Genomic DNA, 18,594 nt, shown 5'->3' on the forward strand with positions numbered 1-18,594 from the left:
CAACAACGACAACGACAACAACAACAACAACAACAACAACAACAACAACAACAACAACAACAACAACAACAACAACAACAACAACAACAACAACAACAACAACAACAACAACAACAACAACAACAACAACAACAACAACAACAACAACAACAACAACAACAACAACAACAACAACAACAACAACAACAACAACAACAACAACAACAACAAGGCACTACCAGATACAATATCCTATGCTACGTAATATAATGTACGGAATTATTAATTTATTTATTAAAACATCGTACGATACCGTAGCTGATCTTGTCACGAGCTTTTCTTTTTTATAAATATTATATCCAAAGATGTATGGTACATGTTTCTATCGCATGGTTTTAGCGCAAACGGTATTAGTGACAATTCAATCTATCAAATATCTGCTGGCTAAATAAAAATAGCCCCGCTATTATTTAGCACATGTTAGCCGACCGAGGGCTAGATAAAAAAAAAATCGCTACAATGGGTTTTCCGACTAATTTCTTAATTGAATTTAGGACGATTAGCATTTTAATTGGTCTTGCCACTCGGCCTATTATTATTATATTATAGCACGTCTATTTATGTTGCCTTCCAGCAACTTCAGAATAACCGTCCGTTTAATAAAGTTTGCCCTACCAAGCAAAATTTACAATGCTTTATGAAGTCGTAAATTAGTATAATCTAGATGAAAACGTATTGTTTCAATATTTACTTTTACAATTAGAATTTTCGACCTTGCAAAAAAAATAACAAAAACAGCGAGTCTCATTAACTATAATAGGCTGACCGCCCAACCATCTAGCGAAGAACTACCACCTCCAACGCAGCAATAGACAACTAGAAGTCAGCTATAGCAAACAGCTAAACGTACACATGTACACATAAAAGGAGAATCGTTTTCATCCTCATCTAGCTCTGACCGCATTTCACTTACCGAGACTGTCTATACGAGAACGAAAGACGCCTTTCCAATATGCGTCCTCTTTCCTCTTAGTATTAAGGCATTGGTAGGAGTCGAAATGGGGTCAATGAGATTAGTGTGAGACCTATGCTTCGACACATTAACGGCCTACAGTTGCGCTAGCAATAGGGCTATGAAAGCCGTCGTCACGGGGGGAAATTGAGCATTCACCTAACAGGGAAGGAAGCCCACATTAAGCTACACATCTAGGTAGTAGAAAGACCCACAGACCCGAACAGGCAGACGGACACCAATTACGGCAAAGGAAAAAGAAGGGAAAGCACAAAGATTCATCAATCCCCATTTTAACTGTTATCCGCACCACCAATTGCAACTGTAGCCCACTACCGTTATCAGCGGTTTCATGGTAGCAATTGCTGTCAATCGGGCTCCTTCTGCGATTAATGTATAGGCCACATGTATTCTCCTTATGCCGATAGCGTGTCCGCTTTATCATAGACCACACTCTGTCGAATATGCCAGTTGTATCCAGGAGCAACGACAGGAACTATTTCATCAAACCCTACCATGTAATGGCTAATTTTCTAGACAGACTGACTGACTGACTGACTGACTGTTCAACCGACGGGAGACTCGACTACGAAGTCTGTGACAGCCAATGGCAGCGAATTTTCTATATACGTTATATATATATATATTAATTTGCAGCTAGCGAGATACCTCCCGGTCCCAGAAAATGACAGAACGCTCCATCTCGTTGATGATCCGAAATTCACTTAGCACAAATAGCTCACTGAAGCTGACCGATAAAAGAACATATATATATGTAATACTGATCCATCCGGAAACATTCACTCTTATAGAAATATTACCGGGGATTTTGATTAAACAATAGACTAAGATCCATGTATCCATGAAGAAGAATAAGCATGAAGAACTGGTCGTGGGTGACTTGAAAGCTTTTTCGATGTACGTTATTGACACTGTGATTTACCATTAGAACGGTTTTTTGCTTGCAGTGATATGGTTTGAGGTAGTATGGAACAGTAATAATGATAACGTCAATTATCAAAGGTAATGGTCACTATAATTACTAAACTGTTCTCAAGACGAGGATGCACCGATGCTGCCGGCACAAACTTTGCTTTATACTAGCATCACTTTAGCCTTATACTAGTTCACAGTGATTGTTGTATAGTAGCAACAAAACGCTAACTACGAATGGGACGATAATAACACGGCGGCAATTGTTGTTTCTGGTCGTGGTTATCGCTGTATAGTATTTTCGACACTGGGCATCAGTTGAAACCATTAAGCGAAATAGTAATGGCTGATTGTAGTGCGTGACTGTTGATGGCTTATTTACCCCTTCACGCAACCTTCAATTTGCTAAGTACGTGATTTATTGTACTACGATAAATGATATTGTAGAAGCTAGGCCTGTCTGACGTTCAGCTCGAAATGAGAGAGGGGAAAAAAAGCAGGAAGGTTATGAAGCTACTTCTGCGTCTGAAGAAAAGACCAACAGCTAAAACTGAGCCAAGACCACTTCTTCAGTAGTTCATCTGAACAGTATTCTTTTTCTATTTGATTAATTTAAAGAAATTTCATTAAGTTATTTTTAAGCAACATCACAAATACTGTCGCCTTATAAACTGAGCCAGCGCCTAGCATAAGTCATGTCAAAAAATGATTAGTTTTATGGCATTTAGTAGAGCATACGTATATATGCCCACTGTGTAAAAGGTGTATAAAGTGAAAAAGGGAATCACAGCCGAAAGTAAGCCCACTTAACTTCGCCTTCGTGCGTCGTCAGATCCATGAAGAACTTCGATCAAGCAACACTCACTGCCGAAAAGAATGACTACGTTGGCTATTTGTTAGATAAATGTGTCTGAAGGGTCGTACTCTAATTTCATAAAGAACAAGTCGCTCCCTCGAGTAAGATTAGGCTGTCAATAACATTTCAGACCTTACGTACTTGTTGCCAAACCGCCGAAACGTACTGGCTCTGTTCGAACTATACACAGTCATTCTTCATTCCGCCGAAACTCCGAGGTTCTATTTGTCTTATCGGAGAATTCACAAGAACGCATTTACACGACTTCAAACACGGATAAGAACCACGGTAAGAAAACCTCGAGAGGAACAAGACTGTTCTCTATCTACAAAATGTTGCAATCAGCACCCGGCAGAGATACGAAAAAGAAGTGACACCTATGCTGCAGATCTATCATTACCAGGTTTTTGCCCTAGCTATTTTAACCCTGCACCCGAACTTAATTTTGACGGGATCGTGAAGAAATGTCTAACCGAGAAATGACTAAAAGCAAAGCTCGGGGTCGTTGACAGTCGCAACTGAGTGGTACTATGAACTTCAGGCAACGACGTATGATTATATTTATTTTGATCGCTATTACAACCGCCTGTTACACATTGCTAGGGTTCAGCGCTGTTGTTTAAGGTGTGCGTACCGCCCTTGCCATCACTTGCAAAGGGTCGGTCAGAAGTGCCCGTGCAACGATTGCAAACCTATACGAACCTAAAATAATACGTCCATACGGCTACGTACATGGAAAATGAGCAATCAGACATAGTTGTATGTCATGTGCGTGTGTACGCTTTCGGTGTACCCAAAGATCGATGCAATCAATATGTGTTCCACGTCTCCTCTTCGGATATCGATTGTATTATAGCAACTTCCTGTGAAAATACACAGAATCCCGGAAATCGTTTGTAATCATAGCTTCTACGTTCTCTTCAAGCTATCGTACATAATGTTGATTCGGATGTTTTGTGCTTTCTCTGATGCATTGCATAAGGTCTATTTGAAGTATTACTACCTCGTACGAGGACCGACTGCACTATCCAGTAATATCCAAATATATTTTCATTTACACCATGTCATCGCCTGTGAACCTCGCAACTTTCGGCAGGAAAGGGGCTAACTGTGTGCGTGTCTGGCTTAGCTCTTAGCCTAACGGATTGCATCACCATTCTTTTAGACTGGTTTTGCTGATCTGATTCGAACCTGCTGCGTGTTGTTGTTACATACATAGGTAACTACAACTGATCGAAAAGCGTCTAAGGTAAGTAAAGCTGAGGTGAAGAAGCTAGCGGCAGTAAATAGCTTTGCGTCAAAACTTAGGGACGCCGAAACTTGTTCTATTTCGCATGTAGACTTCGAGGTCTAGAATAGTTATGCCCTCCGCTTATACAGCTGTAGTGCACAAGCAGGTTGGCAGAGCGGATAAGTCACGACAACCAGCAATCAACTGGCGGTACAAACAGTCTGCTTTAAACTTGTAGGAGGTTGGATTCAGAGCTACTAACTGTTCGCCCTTTATACGCATGTAGTTTTCCCTTCTCTCTCTCTCTCTTTATCCTAAGCTTAGAGCTCGACAAGGACCCGTAGCGCTTTTTCCATTTCATCTTTTTCTTATTTACCCCTTCTCCTCCCCTCCTCGATGCGTGCCCTCTTGCCTGCCCCTATAAAATAACATCACACAGAAACACACAGTGTTAGGCACCACTCGGAATTCAATCCAGTGCAGAAACGACGGGCACGCACTCACAGTTCTATAGAGTGGTACATCGATCTGTTCTCTACTGCAGATACGCAAAGGAAATGCAACACTCATACACAGACGCTCAACTGGTTCCGAAGAGAAAACTAATACTTGCGGCCCTCCGTACATTACATATGTGTATATATATACGTACGCTAATAGCTCCTGTTACGCTGCTGCTGCGTTTGTGCGCCAGCAAAAAAGATACTTGGAAGTGTAAAAATATATATACAAAACGAAGTGCACGGGAACGTTGCCATTGAGGTAACTCATACGCTCACGCACGCATACGCACACGTCCTGCACTATCGCTAGCAGTTCTACTGGTGCCAGCAGCATCAGCAGGAACCACACTTATCTACCTGTCTGACAACCAAAGTCAGTCTGCCCCACCAGAGAGCGAGTACACTTCACCGTGCAGCTACCAAGGAGGACGCTCACGTAAAAGCTAATAGGACGCAGGCAATTGAGCAAGCACCCCCCCCCCCCCCTTCAGCAAGGAAGAGGGCCTTTTCCGAATCTCTCTTACACACTGACATGGAGGAAAGGGCAAATTGTGACAGTGGCAAAAATATTATCTGCGCAGACAACAATAGGACGACCCTCTACTAACTTGACGTTGCTTCGACTTGTCTTGCCTTATGCAGCTTTCAATGCCTTTTTGTCATTGGTTCTAATATCTCTGGGTTGAATGTCAAGCTGTCCAGTACCTTAATTTGACCAATTGACAAGTGAATGCTCCATCCGCTATCCAACCGAATTGTGCTACTGTGTCCGCCACCGGGTAGTCGGCAATGCCCATTTTAAAGCAATTTCGGCCAATTAGCCGCTATTATTAGCTGTTGCCCCGTAGCATCAGTCACGGCAGAAGGACAATCCCCGTACCCGTCAGTCAGGCTTTCCTAGTACCTGGCAGACGAGGTAACGAACATTTATGACGAAATACTCCAGTGTAGCCATCTCCCTGTTTCGTCTATTGCACATGCTTCTATGATATTCACTGTTGTTAGCTCTCGTTTTTCGATAGCTGATAAGACGTACTTTATGTGATGAACATTGACGAAACCGCTGTTCGTAAACAATAATCGTAGACATCCACTAGCAATACTAGTAGACCATAATAGAGCTTCGACTAGTAGTACTTTCTCGATCGAATTGATTGAAGAAATGGGTACACAGTCTGCGACTGACAGATAACCGAACCCTGCGAAGGGATCAGCAAATCAATTAACTCGCTGCGATTTATCGACACAGAAAGAACGATTTTAGTTACCGCTTGTTTAGGTGCGTATCTATGCGCAATAGCTTACAAACGAGAACGCGCATACGCATATGAATACGCGAATAAATAATGGAGAGATGAGTTGGACGCCATATTGTTGGACACAAACAGCTTTCTTGTTAAGAACCAGCCAGAAAGCACTTTGTCTGAACCACTGATACAAATGGTGTTTATTGATTATCAAAAATATAACACGGTTTCCTCGTGGTCTCTTACGACCTGTCCAATATTTCCAAATCATGTGTCCGACAAAATCGTAAAATTAACTTCTGTAACGGCCAGCAGTGATGACTTGAAACGACAAAAGTCGACTGCATATAAACAAAAATAACAACATTTTAAGTAACTGTTCAAGCAACACATTTAGAGTTTATTTGAAATAAATAAAAATTATGAATTAGACCGTTTTACCACATTTGTATATGCTCGAAGATATATCAAAAATATTCGCGTGGCTTTCAAACGTAACTATACTAACGAAACATATAGCAAGAATATAGTTTAATAATATAGCAAGAATGAACCCATTGTTCTTCTCAATATCTCTGTTACGGTGAAGACCAGTTTCGAAAACGTAATAGTGCGCTGACACTGATCAAAAATAGGTGTATAATAAATTGGAGTCGAAGAACTCACCAGGCCTCAATTGAGAGGGAACCGAACCCAAGAACACAACACAATTGCGAGTTTGCTGATTTATCCACCTTGCTCGCCAACGCCTCCTTACGAGCCATAAGTTTTCTAGACTTTTTTAAAAAAAATCTTACTGTAAGAACCCAATTGGATGAACCGAATCTTTCGCTGAGGAAGCTAATCGACTTTAAGCAAACTGATCTATATAGTACGTTGACTTTCGCTCAATTACATACAAATTACATCAATCAAATACATAGACCGCTCGCTCAGTAGCCCTACATTCATTAGCTGTTGTCCAACTCGATGCCGGCTGAAGCTTAAAGTCGACACGAGGAACATATGCGATATTGTAGGCACTCACTTTTCCCCTTTTCTCAGTGTTATCATATGCCGCCGCCATGGTCAACATCACACGGTAAATTACAGAGCGTCCGCCCACTGCACAGAAACAGCAAGGTAGCCTGGGCGAGAACAAGAGCAAAAAGGTGACAACAAAATGGTTACACTTGCGTCAGCGAAGACGACGAAGACACGACAAGAAGCTCAATTTTCAGATTTTCCCTTTCCCGTTAAAGAGTGAGGGAAAATGGCGGGACTCGCGTTTCCACACGACGAGGCGCGACGGTCTCGGCTGGCGTCGACGGCGCCATCACTCGTCTATTCCGTTACGTTCCATCATCGCAAGCCTTTGCCTTTATTGTAGCAGCAGCTGCAGCAGCTGCTGCAGCTGCAGCTGTTGTTACAACTATCGATCTCTGAAGCGGACCATTATCTGTGCGATTAGCGGTTATCCAAAGCACATACCGTTCTAGCTAAATTCACGCGCTTTTTCCTCTTCTATTTAACTTAACTTAATGTTTCCTGTGTGCCTCGAAGCAGCTCACAAGGAGCTGTGCAGATCCATATCTGCCTTTGTTACAATGGGTGTTGCTCATAGCCACGTATGATACGGTTGTAACAATAATAGATAATTAATATAGCCTAGGTATTGTACAGGTATATAAAAGATTTTTACTTGCGCATTTTCAAACACTTTTATGATTAACATAGACGAACTGCCTTATTATTTTTTGGTGAGCATTAACGCCCTATTTGTCCTTGTTGCATTGCAATATTTCACTATCATGGCCGCCCTGTCCGTTTAGGCGGTGGCTAAACTATTAACGTATAGATATGTACACAGATGCACACACGCATACACCCAAACATGCATTGGTAGCGCACTCAGAGTGGCGATTATTGCTTAGTGCAACAGCAGAAAATCGTCCTTTGCACCCATTTTACCCCTGCATCAATCATCTTCGACTGGGTGCGACAGTGGCGGCGACGCCGGTCGTGGTGATGACGATGACGTGCAAAAGGGAGAGCAATAAGCGAATGAGGAAGAGCATGATGGCGTGTTACGAGTTATGCGTCTTGGCTTCATTTTCAGCATTCGACGGATGGAAAAACCGCTCCAAGCATTAGTCGCCATTATGGTCACCGCTTGAAACTAAATCTTGCCAGAATGCAACCGCGCAAGTAAAACGTGATACGCAGTGTACAAGCATTGTAGACTTTGTTCGTTACGAAGTGTACGTGCATTCTGAGCGGTGGCGACATCCTGTGATTACGGGACATGTTTTTCTATCTGCTTTATGACAGCCTGGTCACACTTCAAAGACAGGCGAGCATGTAGGTTAGATATTCTTCATACGACGATCATAACTAGCACATATGAGCGGTGTCGTCGTTGTTGCTTTTCACATTTCGTGTTTTCCGCAGGACATTCGTTCACAGAGGACTGCTATTGAGTTCCTAGAGCGAAAGCAGCGCTTCGAATTGCCGTCTACGCGCTTCCCTGGTAACTCACTTAACAGCCCGTCTCCGCATCGCTCAGAGTGCTGCTGTTATGTTCGAAAGTAATTACAAAGACGACCGGCGTCGACTTCTTTTTTTTAGAGATGGAGCAACGGGCAACCACTGCAATTGATGGAGGAAAAACGACGATGACGAGAGGGAGGAGCAAGAGGAACAGCTGGTCTGTCGGGGTGTCGCTAGCGCTGCTGGGGGGCGGTGGTGGGGATTCGTGTACGATTTGCAAAGATGGCACGTTGATCAACGGCTTCCTTCTCTATTTGCCCCCCATCAGGTCGGCGCCCTGATCTCTCGACGACCCTCAAAGACGACAAGGCCTGGGATAGAGATGCAGGCGCTCTTCCCATTAACCCAGCATCACTACTGCCGTCATCAACATGGTTGAAACCGTCGCTGCTGCCCCTATCGCAAGTGGTGCTACAGGTGAGTCATTATTTTCCACCCATTATTTCTCTAAAATTCCTCGGCACTGTATTCTGTCCCAGTTCTCACAAATGCACACATTTTATCTAAAATATAATTACTGCTATGGCAACTCATGTTGTCGAGCAGATATTGCCTGTCAAGTCGCTTTATAGTTCAGGCTATAGAGAAACGGATAGATTTTTCGCTACAAGTTCTTTACAGCCTGTTTATACTGGGGAAACTGTGCTTTGCCGGTTCTAGTGATAAGTCAATACGAAAAATTGCTAGCATATGTGTAATAATTAGTAAAGCGTTGTACTCAAATGAGAATCGTTTGCTATAGGCGCAAATTGGAACGACTTTTCTGGAACATTTGGATTCGGTTTCTTTGTACATAATGGTATTGCTGTTACATGGCACAAAACTGTACAGCTTTCGCCAGGATTAAATTCAATCCGAAAAAGTCCTGTTGATTTGATCATTCAAATTCACGTAGGTAGTTCCCTACCATTTTTCTTTATAAAAAACGAAACTACATCCTAATACGACATTCTAGCCTGATTGGTCCAGTAAAAGGCCGATATGTATCAGAACCTAGTATTAATTTGGGCTGGCTCATGTACGATCATTCGGTGTAAGATTTCCGTTGCAACGGATGATGCTACTAGGGAGACCGGGTGGCAAGTTTATATGTGTCAAATGTATAGTCAATACTTTGTTCGATTAGGCATATACTCAGCAAACAGAACCTGGGTCGGTGCAATGTAAATAGTTACTCAAAGTTCAGATTTAGGCAGTGGGCAAAGCAAATGTCTACATTTTATTTACAGAGTGATCATAAACGCGAGAGTACGACATATGCATATTAGAAATCGATTGTCAGTGTAACCGACTTGAGGCCTAGACTAAAATTAAAGGGTCGATAAATTGCCAAAGTTCAATTTTTTTAATCGTATTTGTATATGGTGACGCTCAGCAAACGTACACGTGTTGTACACGTTTAGGAAGTAATAGAAAACTGCTGCTTTCGCTTAAAGCTGCTATGCTAAGAAAAATTTCAGCAAAAACGTAAAGGCGCGAAGATCCGGAGTTGAATCTGCATTCATCTTCAATACCGCTTGAGTCAGTTATTTTATTTTTGTTATTGACAGCGACGATCCTCTGTCAAGCGAACATACAATAGGATAATTGTGTGGCCTCTAACAAACCACTACTACACGAGGTTATTTTAAGGAATCATTTGGTTAATTAGAAGAATGAGCTCCATATCGGTGTCCCTTAGACCGACGACGGCCATTGTTCCTGGGATGTTAATAGCGTCTAGTTTCGAACAGACTATCTCCCAGTATTTTATTTTTAAAAAAAAAAGCATATGTTCATATTTTAAATACTAACTTCAGATTAGTGATCGAAGATCAGGCAGTACGTAACTATTCTGCCGCATAAGAGAGCTGCAAATGAATCACATAGAGTGATGTACTAGCGATTTCCAAAGCAATACATCTACTGGCGGCCTCCGCAACTATGCTCTCACCCCGACTGGCGTGCAAGTTTTTTTACACACTAGCATCTCTAATAAGTTTTTTTGTGCTTCAGCGATGCCAATGTTGTGACAGTCTTCAGTGCAATAAGTGATCGTAAATCTAAAAAAAAACCTTCAATTCATGTTTAGTCATACAGCCAGACAATAACTTGTGTTTAGTACTCATCCAGTAACAATACAGATATAACAGAAATCCTAAAGATTTGAGAATAACCAATATCCTATAAGAACAAATGATATGGATAGATTGGAAACGAAGCAACTATCGATGTTTCGAAACGCACATATTTTAAATATGAGTGCTTTCTAGATCACGGGCGAATCTTTGTATGTATCAGAAATGTGCCAGACCCGCACTTGGTGTGCGGATCTGACACATTTCTGAGGCAGTCTTTTTTGGGCCTCCGGTTTCCGGAGAAGCTCCGCCTAGCATGGCTCTATAGAGCATTTCGCTCGGGGCCTAGACTGGATTCGACCTAATGGGCGCTTCAAGAAACTAGCTTGCTTCGTTTTTCCACCTCGAGGAACCTTCCGACAAGCCTCTATATAGGTTCTAAAGGCAATCTGTTTGACATGTGAAGCAGCGCGAATGGCAGCAGGACCTCTTATGTTACCATCTTATAATTCTACTGAGCTATTCCTATTATTTGTTCAATGTCGATCCAACGTTGTTCTATTGCTATTGCACTTGACCGCAGTCATAAAATAGTAACAAAAACGTTGGGCTGGAGTTACTTAAATATACCGAGATTTCTTCATTAGCCTCTCTTAGCCTCGGTTTAATCAGGATCCTTTAAGGGTCCTTGTTTAATAAACCGGAAGGCCAGCAATGATAATAAACATATTTATTATTGTCATTATTAGTGGCTATTAGTGCAGGCGACAACTCTCTGCATTACTCGACTGGAACACATTTGTACATCGTTAATGTATCATTAATCATTATGAATTGCCGCAGATTCACAAGTTCTCTAATCTCCGGATGCCTTAGATAAATATGAAGGACTTAGCAGAACTTCGTTTCACTTTATAAACATATACGCCATAGCACTCACCTGTACGTGTCGTTGATGGCGGGCTGACGACACATCTATAGTATACAATAATCGCTGATTATTGATGTACGCTTCATGTGTACAACAATCTCTACAATACAACAACAACAACAACAACAATATCCAGTACCCGCTTTAGGGGGGGAATTATTCAAGGGTGACGCTAGTCTATGAAGTTTGCCCACATCATCAATGTCGCCGGATTGCCTTTATAATAAGATCTGTAGGTAAACACTTTTAAGTTACCTAACAGAAAACAAATATGTGGAACCCGCAAACTATGCGTAATCCGTACACGGTTGTGTCATTGTCCTCTATTTACTCTATTCTACTGTTTCTGTCGCATACTCCACTACCCAGTAGTAGCAGCAAAAGTTCACCCACCTGTTACGATGACTCCAAAGAGAGCGCCCGCGCTCCTGGCGGCGATGGCAGTGTGATGATGTTGCATGGCAGTGCGTTGCCGCAGCCTGCCGAAAATTAAGCTGTTGTGGTTTTTTTTTATAACGCTGTTGTTATTGTTGTCGTCGTCGTCGTCGTCGTCGTCGTCGTCGTCGTCGTCGTCGTTGATGATACAGTTCCGTTTATTGTTGTTGTTGCCGTCGCTGAGGGATCGCTGACAACGACGGTAATGATAACCGATAAGAATGAACAAGCTTATGATAATACAGATGATACTAATTGATGAATAGAAAAACTGAAGTGACAGATGATGTTCGTCTATCGGACCGTGTCTATGACGGTGATCGAAGTTGGGAACGAACTTCGTGAAAACGTCAACAGCAGTAGTAGCAACAACAACAATTAAGTAAAGAAAAGGGTACCTGACAGCTAATCCCCTTCGAAGACTTAGTAACAACAGTAACAACAATTACAGACAATCGTAATAATTGTTATTATCGTAGTATCGGTAGCTGTATTTGTATGACGATGAAGAGCACCCACAATCACCACCGGTACGGTAATCTGAACCCCACTCGAATGCCGGTACGGGAAGGAGCGGTCGAGGCAGAAGAGGGCAGGGCAGAAAAGGTTAAGGGGCGTATTCACAACAGCTGCTGTAGCTTATTCTGCCAAATTACAGTCTCCTTCTGACGTTTTGCTATTTCCTTGGTAATAATAAGTATTGTTGAAAAAAAACGTCGGCTTGTGCTTGCTATACGAGTGCACGAGTTATTATTAGTATCGTTGTTGTCCCTGTTAGCTGAGCGTAAGTAATTACTGCGATCGGGTGAGCAGTCGGTATTAAAGGCTTATATTAATTCTATGATCTGCTCGGAACAGTGATAACTCAAATTATTATAGCGACAACTTGGGTCTCGTTGCTATAGCAGATACAATCAAACGTCGTAGCGCGTTAAAAGTAAAACGCCGTCCAATGAAAGCGTCGAATTATGGTGATGATTTTATTGGCGAAAATCTACGTCCTTCTTCTTTGATCTTATTTTATAAACAAACCAACCAACAAACAACAATAACAACAGCCAGGCTTGTTTGGCTGACGACCTCCTGAACACAAACGTGTTATAATAGCCGACTGGCGAATGTAATGTCGTCGAGGGCTTCGTGGCGCTGCTGTATGATTAGCAATAGCTTGTTCTCCTCAGCTTTGTCGTTGTAACAGCAGATATCGTTAATGTTGTTCTGGTATGTTGTACACAAATGACTAAGACAGTGCCGCACTCACACAGGCAAACAACGGGTCGCTTGTAGCGTATCCGCTAGAAACGTATCATCAACGAACACAACATCAACTAATGAAAACACGTATTAATGAGGAACAGCGTACTTCAGCAACATAAACGACCGAATTGCGAAGATAGCAGTTTCATCAAAAGGTGCTTGATGCTTCGTCACAGAAATTTCGCTCAGAAATGAAGGCCGTTTGAAGAAAAAGGAAGGGGATCTACGACGCAGAGGTGATGGAGGTACAAAAGAGGGTGGTGGCCCCGTGCTGGTGCAGCTGTTTTACTAGCTACTGTTGCTACTGCTGTTGTTGTTTTCTTTTCTATTCTTGGTTTTGCAGCTGTTGTCGTTGTTGCAATGACACGGGGCTGCCGCCAGTTGGCTTCTTAGGTTGCAATAATTCTCTAGCGCACGGTAAATGACGTATCCTGTGTGGTTCTTTGTGCAATAAATACGAGTCAGCTTGTCGATAGCGGTCGGCACAATCATACAAACACTTTCTCTATCGTTCCGCGACAAATAGCAGTAGCAGTCAGACGGATGATTAGTAATCCAGTTGGCGAGAAAAATTATTCCGTCACGCACTTCACAGAGGCATGAAGAAAGAACAATACACTTGACACTTTTGAGACATCAACGATGGCAAAGTCGGGGAGCGACAGAGAGCAACTCACACTGTTACAAGAATCAACTGAAATAGGACGACGACGACAACAACAAATAGGACGAGACGAAGATGAGACGACGGCAAGTTTGATTCCTTTGGTTATTATTTTTATAGGCAAAGCTAGTTACGGTAAAAGGGCCTAGTAGGGCTCGAATATATTTGTGTATTTATATACTAGGTGCTGAGAATGATCGGCGTCATAGCACATACACACATGCACCCAATAATGTGAGGATGTATGCGATCCACTCACTATAGAGCACCTGGCAGTGATTCACCTGGCAGCAGTTGTTATGAGGTAACGGTAAGCATACCGTACAACGCGACAAACGGCAGCGCAAAATATCCGATTTTCTCGGTTTTTTTGTTGTACTTGATGTTGCTGTTGTTATTATGGCTGCGGCCTAGCTGCTGAGGAACTGTAACGGAGCTCTTGCGATTGTTGACCCAATCGAAGTTCCCCAACACTGAGCCCTAAACTAGATAGCGAGAACGTGACGGCCAGAACCGATTAGCAAGACAAAACTAAAAGGCACCACGAACAGGACACTTGGGTCAAAAACTTTGGCCAGTGGTAAAGTGGCGCTTATCTCTTTCGCCAATAGGATAATAGGACGCCCACAAAGACAGCGTCACGCTGGCTGTTGCTCACGTTGACGGCAAGCCTACACCGGTAGGCTAGAAGAGATCAAGCGAGAGGGGCCATTTTACAAGATTCCAGCACTAACCTGCTGGGCGCCTCGGGCAACGTCTCCTGAGGCCGTTCACACACACACACTGGGACGACAACGTCCACAACAGGATACCCTCACTCAGCCCCGAAGAAAAGGAAAAACATCGATTGTCACGAGTAGAAACAGAGGGCGACGGAGAAGCGAAAAGCGTCAGCGTGCCGTAAAGGTCAGTCAGTAGTTGCTCGCTTCTTCGGTCTGCTGATTTGGCAAGCTCACAGTTACGTGACAATTATCCGATGAGCGAATCTCTCTCTGGTCTTCTCTAATCAGGTCTTTTGTGTCGTTTCCACCTGTTTAGGTTATTAGGCGATTGTTCGGCTGCCGTCGTTTCGCCTCAGCAGAAAAATAGGTTGGCCGTTTCGAGCTGACACAATCAGGCCAAGTAGTTTAATCAGTCAAAATTAATTTGTTGAATTCGACGAGAAGGCCATAGTTGATTCGAATTTTCGAGTTACTATTAGTGTTGATTGTTGCTCGTTTTAACACTTAAGAATTCCTTTTCCTTATTGCGTTTCACGTTGATCGATGACTGTATAAGGATGTCCTTATTTTAGAATTGCTGTCCTGGTTTTAATTTGTAAGGGCGGTTTATCACTGCATTGTATTTTTGTTATCCTGTGTTTATTGGTATTACTGCTGCTTCCTTTTTGTGTCTATCTTATACAAATGTAGTTACTGTTATTCTTTATGATCATTATTATTACTATGTGGAGCGGTAGCAGCAGTAGTGGTGATCTATATAGGCGCCGTCTAACGATGGGTGGAAAGAACCAAGGGAAACGGTAACTAAACGCGGGCGCCTATGCCGTAATGAAATCAGTGCATGTCGCTTAAGCCCTGGCCGTGGGCCACCGGAGAAGACGAATTTCTGGAGTTACTCAGGCCACCTCACCTCACTTTACCAGCACCCCACAGGTACCACACCACTGCTACTGACGATGACTGATGCCGCTGGTGATTCCGATGTCGATGAGAATGATAGTGACTATATTTACTGTAGTTCCGTTCCTGTTGTTGTGCCTATCGCGGGTCCTGTTAACGCTGTTGATGCTGATTGTGTTGATATCGTCGTCGACGGTGCTCCGGCTCTCGTTCCCGTTGCTGGCCGATTTTCTCAGGCCCTGCCGCCGTTTCTGGTGCCTGCTGGACTGCTTAGGCTGATGCATGCGCGCCCGCCAACTGCGTTGTTCCACAATACCACCAGCAGCAGCAACGGCAGCACAACGCTTGCTCCCTCTCCTCCAAGAACCAGACGAGGCTGGGCCAGACCGGCCGGGGGGGGGGGCGAGGGGAAGAGGGCAGCGGCGAGGAGACGGACGAATGGGGGACGGAGAGGAGATCAGATCGTCGTTCAGTCGATGGCAGCTTTAACCAATTGTCGGTACGTCCCTACGAACAATTGTAACTACTGGGCAGATTTTGTCGGCTCGTAATTTGTCGCCGTACTGGCCGCTGCCGTCGTTATGGTAGTCGTCGTACGTCCTCGTTTGCACCCGATGTGTATTTTTTTACATAACATAAAACGAACTGCACTGAACCTAAGATCCTGATATTTATGCTACTGCCCGCGTTTGCGACTCTTGCAAGCAAGATAATGAACCTAGTTGACAGCAAAAAATATTCCAAAATTCACACACGTATATGGAAGCGTTCATGCCCACAGTCAGCGACTATAGTTATCTTCTATTCGTTTTTGGCGTTGTCGTCGTCATCGGCAGTGGACGTAGCAAACCCTCGCCTTTTTTTTCACACACAGAATCGAATGTCACTGACAAACACATGCGTTCGTTGCCTAACCTCCCTTTCACAACGGTTGGACAAAACGTTGGGTCGCTTAAAAATCGTGGGTATGCATGAGGTTTAAGGTTTTCTCACTAGCTCCTCTTTTTTTCTCGCACACTTGCTCCCTGTCGCGTTATCAATATGCACTCAACAACGTATAATCCATGTTGACGAGATGGTGGCGAAGACGAAAAACAAACAACAACAACAACAACCTTTAGCAGCACAATTGAAATGACGGTACCTAGCTAGCATGTAGCGCTTAGCTTTTTAGCTGTATCCTTCCTGTTGCTTGTACACCTCAAACACACACTCTGCGACAAACAACGGCGTACTGATGGGCGACTGAAGCAGAGTGATATCATCTGCTGCTGCCGCTGCGACTATTTACTGCTGCACAGAGCTCATCTGTAGCTCACCCGATCACGGCTTAGCCGCAGTTGTCGCTGTTCTGTTGTGAAAGGGCGAGATGCCCGTGAGAGCGGGAAGAGAACTTGCCGCGCTCCTTGTCCCTCTCCCTCCGCGAGCCCCGCGCGACAGGCTGGTGGCGCCCGCTGGTGGGTGCTTGCGCCAGCATTAGCTTGGGTCCCATGGACCCGATAGCTTGCTGCTGCTGCTGCTGCTGCTAGTCTGCTCTTTATTTTTTTTTCTGGTTCCTTCCCCGTCTTCCGTTTGTCCGTCCAGCCAGTGACTGGTCGACCAACTAACTAGTCGAGAGAGCCAGCCAGCCAGCCAGCCGACTGACCGACACTACGATGACGATCGTCAGGGCCTTCCGGAAGATGGAGCAGAGAGGAGGAGTGTTAAGAGCAGGACGGTGCAGCAGACGGAGATCGAGCTGCGACAGTGCGCACCCCGGCGAACGTATATCGCAGTAGTGGAGAAGAGACACGGGCAAAGTAACGAGTCCTTGTTTGCGCGCGGGGAACCCCAGTGAATCCGGAGGATACGGTAATAGGGAGTTGGTCTTACTAAGATGTTACATTCTCTTCGAAGAGGAAGAGGAAGCTTCCAACTGCCAAGACCGCCTGCAGACCCATCTCTCATGCCCTTTATCCACACCTGCTCCTATCTCTACAATAGATATAGTCAGGTGCTAGCTAGTTACTCGCTCCGTAGACAGAATGGTTCACCCGCAATCGCCATGTAACGACAACACTAGCTACAAGCATAAAACAAGGCATTACAGCCCGATAGCTCCCGTGATCCATATATGGGAGATGGCAAACAATTTGACAACCTAAACCCTGCCACGACAAGGGGGTGTGTACCCCTATTGGATGCTTATGCCGCAGTTTTTACTATGTCTTTTTTTCACTGCTTTCCAATTAGCATTCATCGTCATATCAAGTTAATAGAAGCTTACAATAAAGCCAATGAGATTTTTGAAATCCAATGGGATTGGTTACTCTTTGTTCAACGGTCTTTACTAAAGCCGGTCTGAACTTCACTAAAGCACGTACATCATTTGTTCAACGAATGCACACCTCATAAATGGCCAGTTTACGATTGAATAACTTCATCTTCGTACTCAAACCGAGCTCATAATTTAAGATTGTGATTTTCTGTAGAAACAATTAGCCGTAAGCTACAAAAAGCGTATGCAATCTTTTGAGAAAAAATTTCCTGGGAGATCCTTTTGTTCCCACGGAAGTAACAATAGTCGACGGCTAGCATGTAACATATAATATGCAACACGTACCGTAATTCGAAATCCATCGCACCTTGCTTTTGAAAAAAATGGTTTTATTTATGACAGGGTTCATATTCGTGTATGCTTTACTGCTTTTCGAACTGCGCTACTACACTTTACACAGTATATTGATTGCTAGGGAACACCGGAGCAAAAAACGGAACCATATATTTCTACGGCTACAACGTCTTAATGTGATGTTATAATGCAGGCTCTAATTTCTAATCTATCGGTTGCAGTTCATACATGTTATTTCTTAATTACTAATGAATTGGCAACTTCAAAAAAAGTTTCGGAAAATATACAGATTATGCTAAGTAATAATAATATCGTCAAGACTATTAAATTAATGCACATATTAAACAAGCAGCGAACTCTTTAATAAATTACAAAAGGTACAAATTTAATAATAATAATAAACTGAATAAAAATAACCTAACAACCAAAGTCTCGTATTATAGGTAACTATTTATCATATAAGATTACAGTGAAGTGAACGATGTTCTAACTAGTTGTCAGTGGTTGAAAATAATGCGCCGATTACATGCCTAAAGATAGCGTGGAGGGTTGCGCTGAAAGCATGATCTCGTTGTCCGATAAGTTAGCATTTTCTTTCCTATGGCAAATCAGTAAAAAGCATTTATTTTTGTTTACTATTTACCGACTGTATAATAACACAAAAAAAAAAATTGAGAAAAGCCTGTGTGTTTTTGGACTGGAGCAAATCTAGAATCTTATGCCTTTG

The 18,594-nt window shown here is 43.2% G+C and overlaps 1 long non-coding RNA gene across 1 annotated transcript in view; it reads right to left on the minus strand.

The window, feature by feature from the left end:
- Positions 1-16,608, minus strand: part of LOC147752854 (uncharacterized) — a 54,766-nt gene extending 38,158 nt beyond the window's left edge. Inside the window, exons 1-2 of the long non-coding RNA XR_015312960.1 lie at positions 11,672-16,608; positions 11,288-11,378 (exon numbers count right to left, since the gene is read on the minus strand). This is a non-coding gene — a long non-coding RNA (uncharacterized LOC147752854). The remainder of the gene's footprint in view (positions 1-11,287; positions 11,379-11,671) is intronic.
- Positions 16,609-18,594: the final 1,986 nt, after the last annotated feature.

The sequence above is a fragment of the Varroa jacobsoni genome, unplaced genomic scaffold (assembly GCF_002532875.2).
Source record: "Varroa jacobsoni isolate VJ856 unplaced genomic scaffold, vjacob_1.0 scaffold_937, whole genome shotgun sequence".
Classification (NCBI taxonomy): domain Eukaryota; kingdom Metazoa; phylum Arthropoda; class Arachnida; order Mesostigmata; family Varroidae; genus Varroa; species Varroa jacobsoni.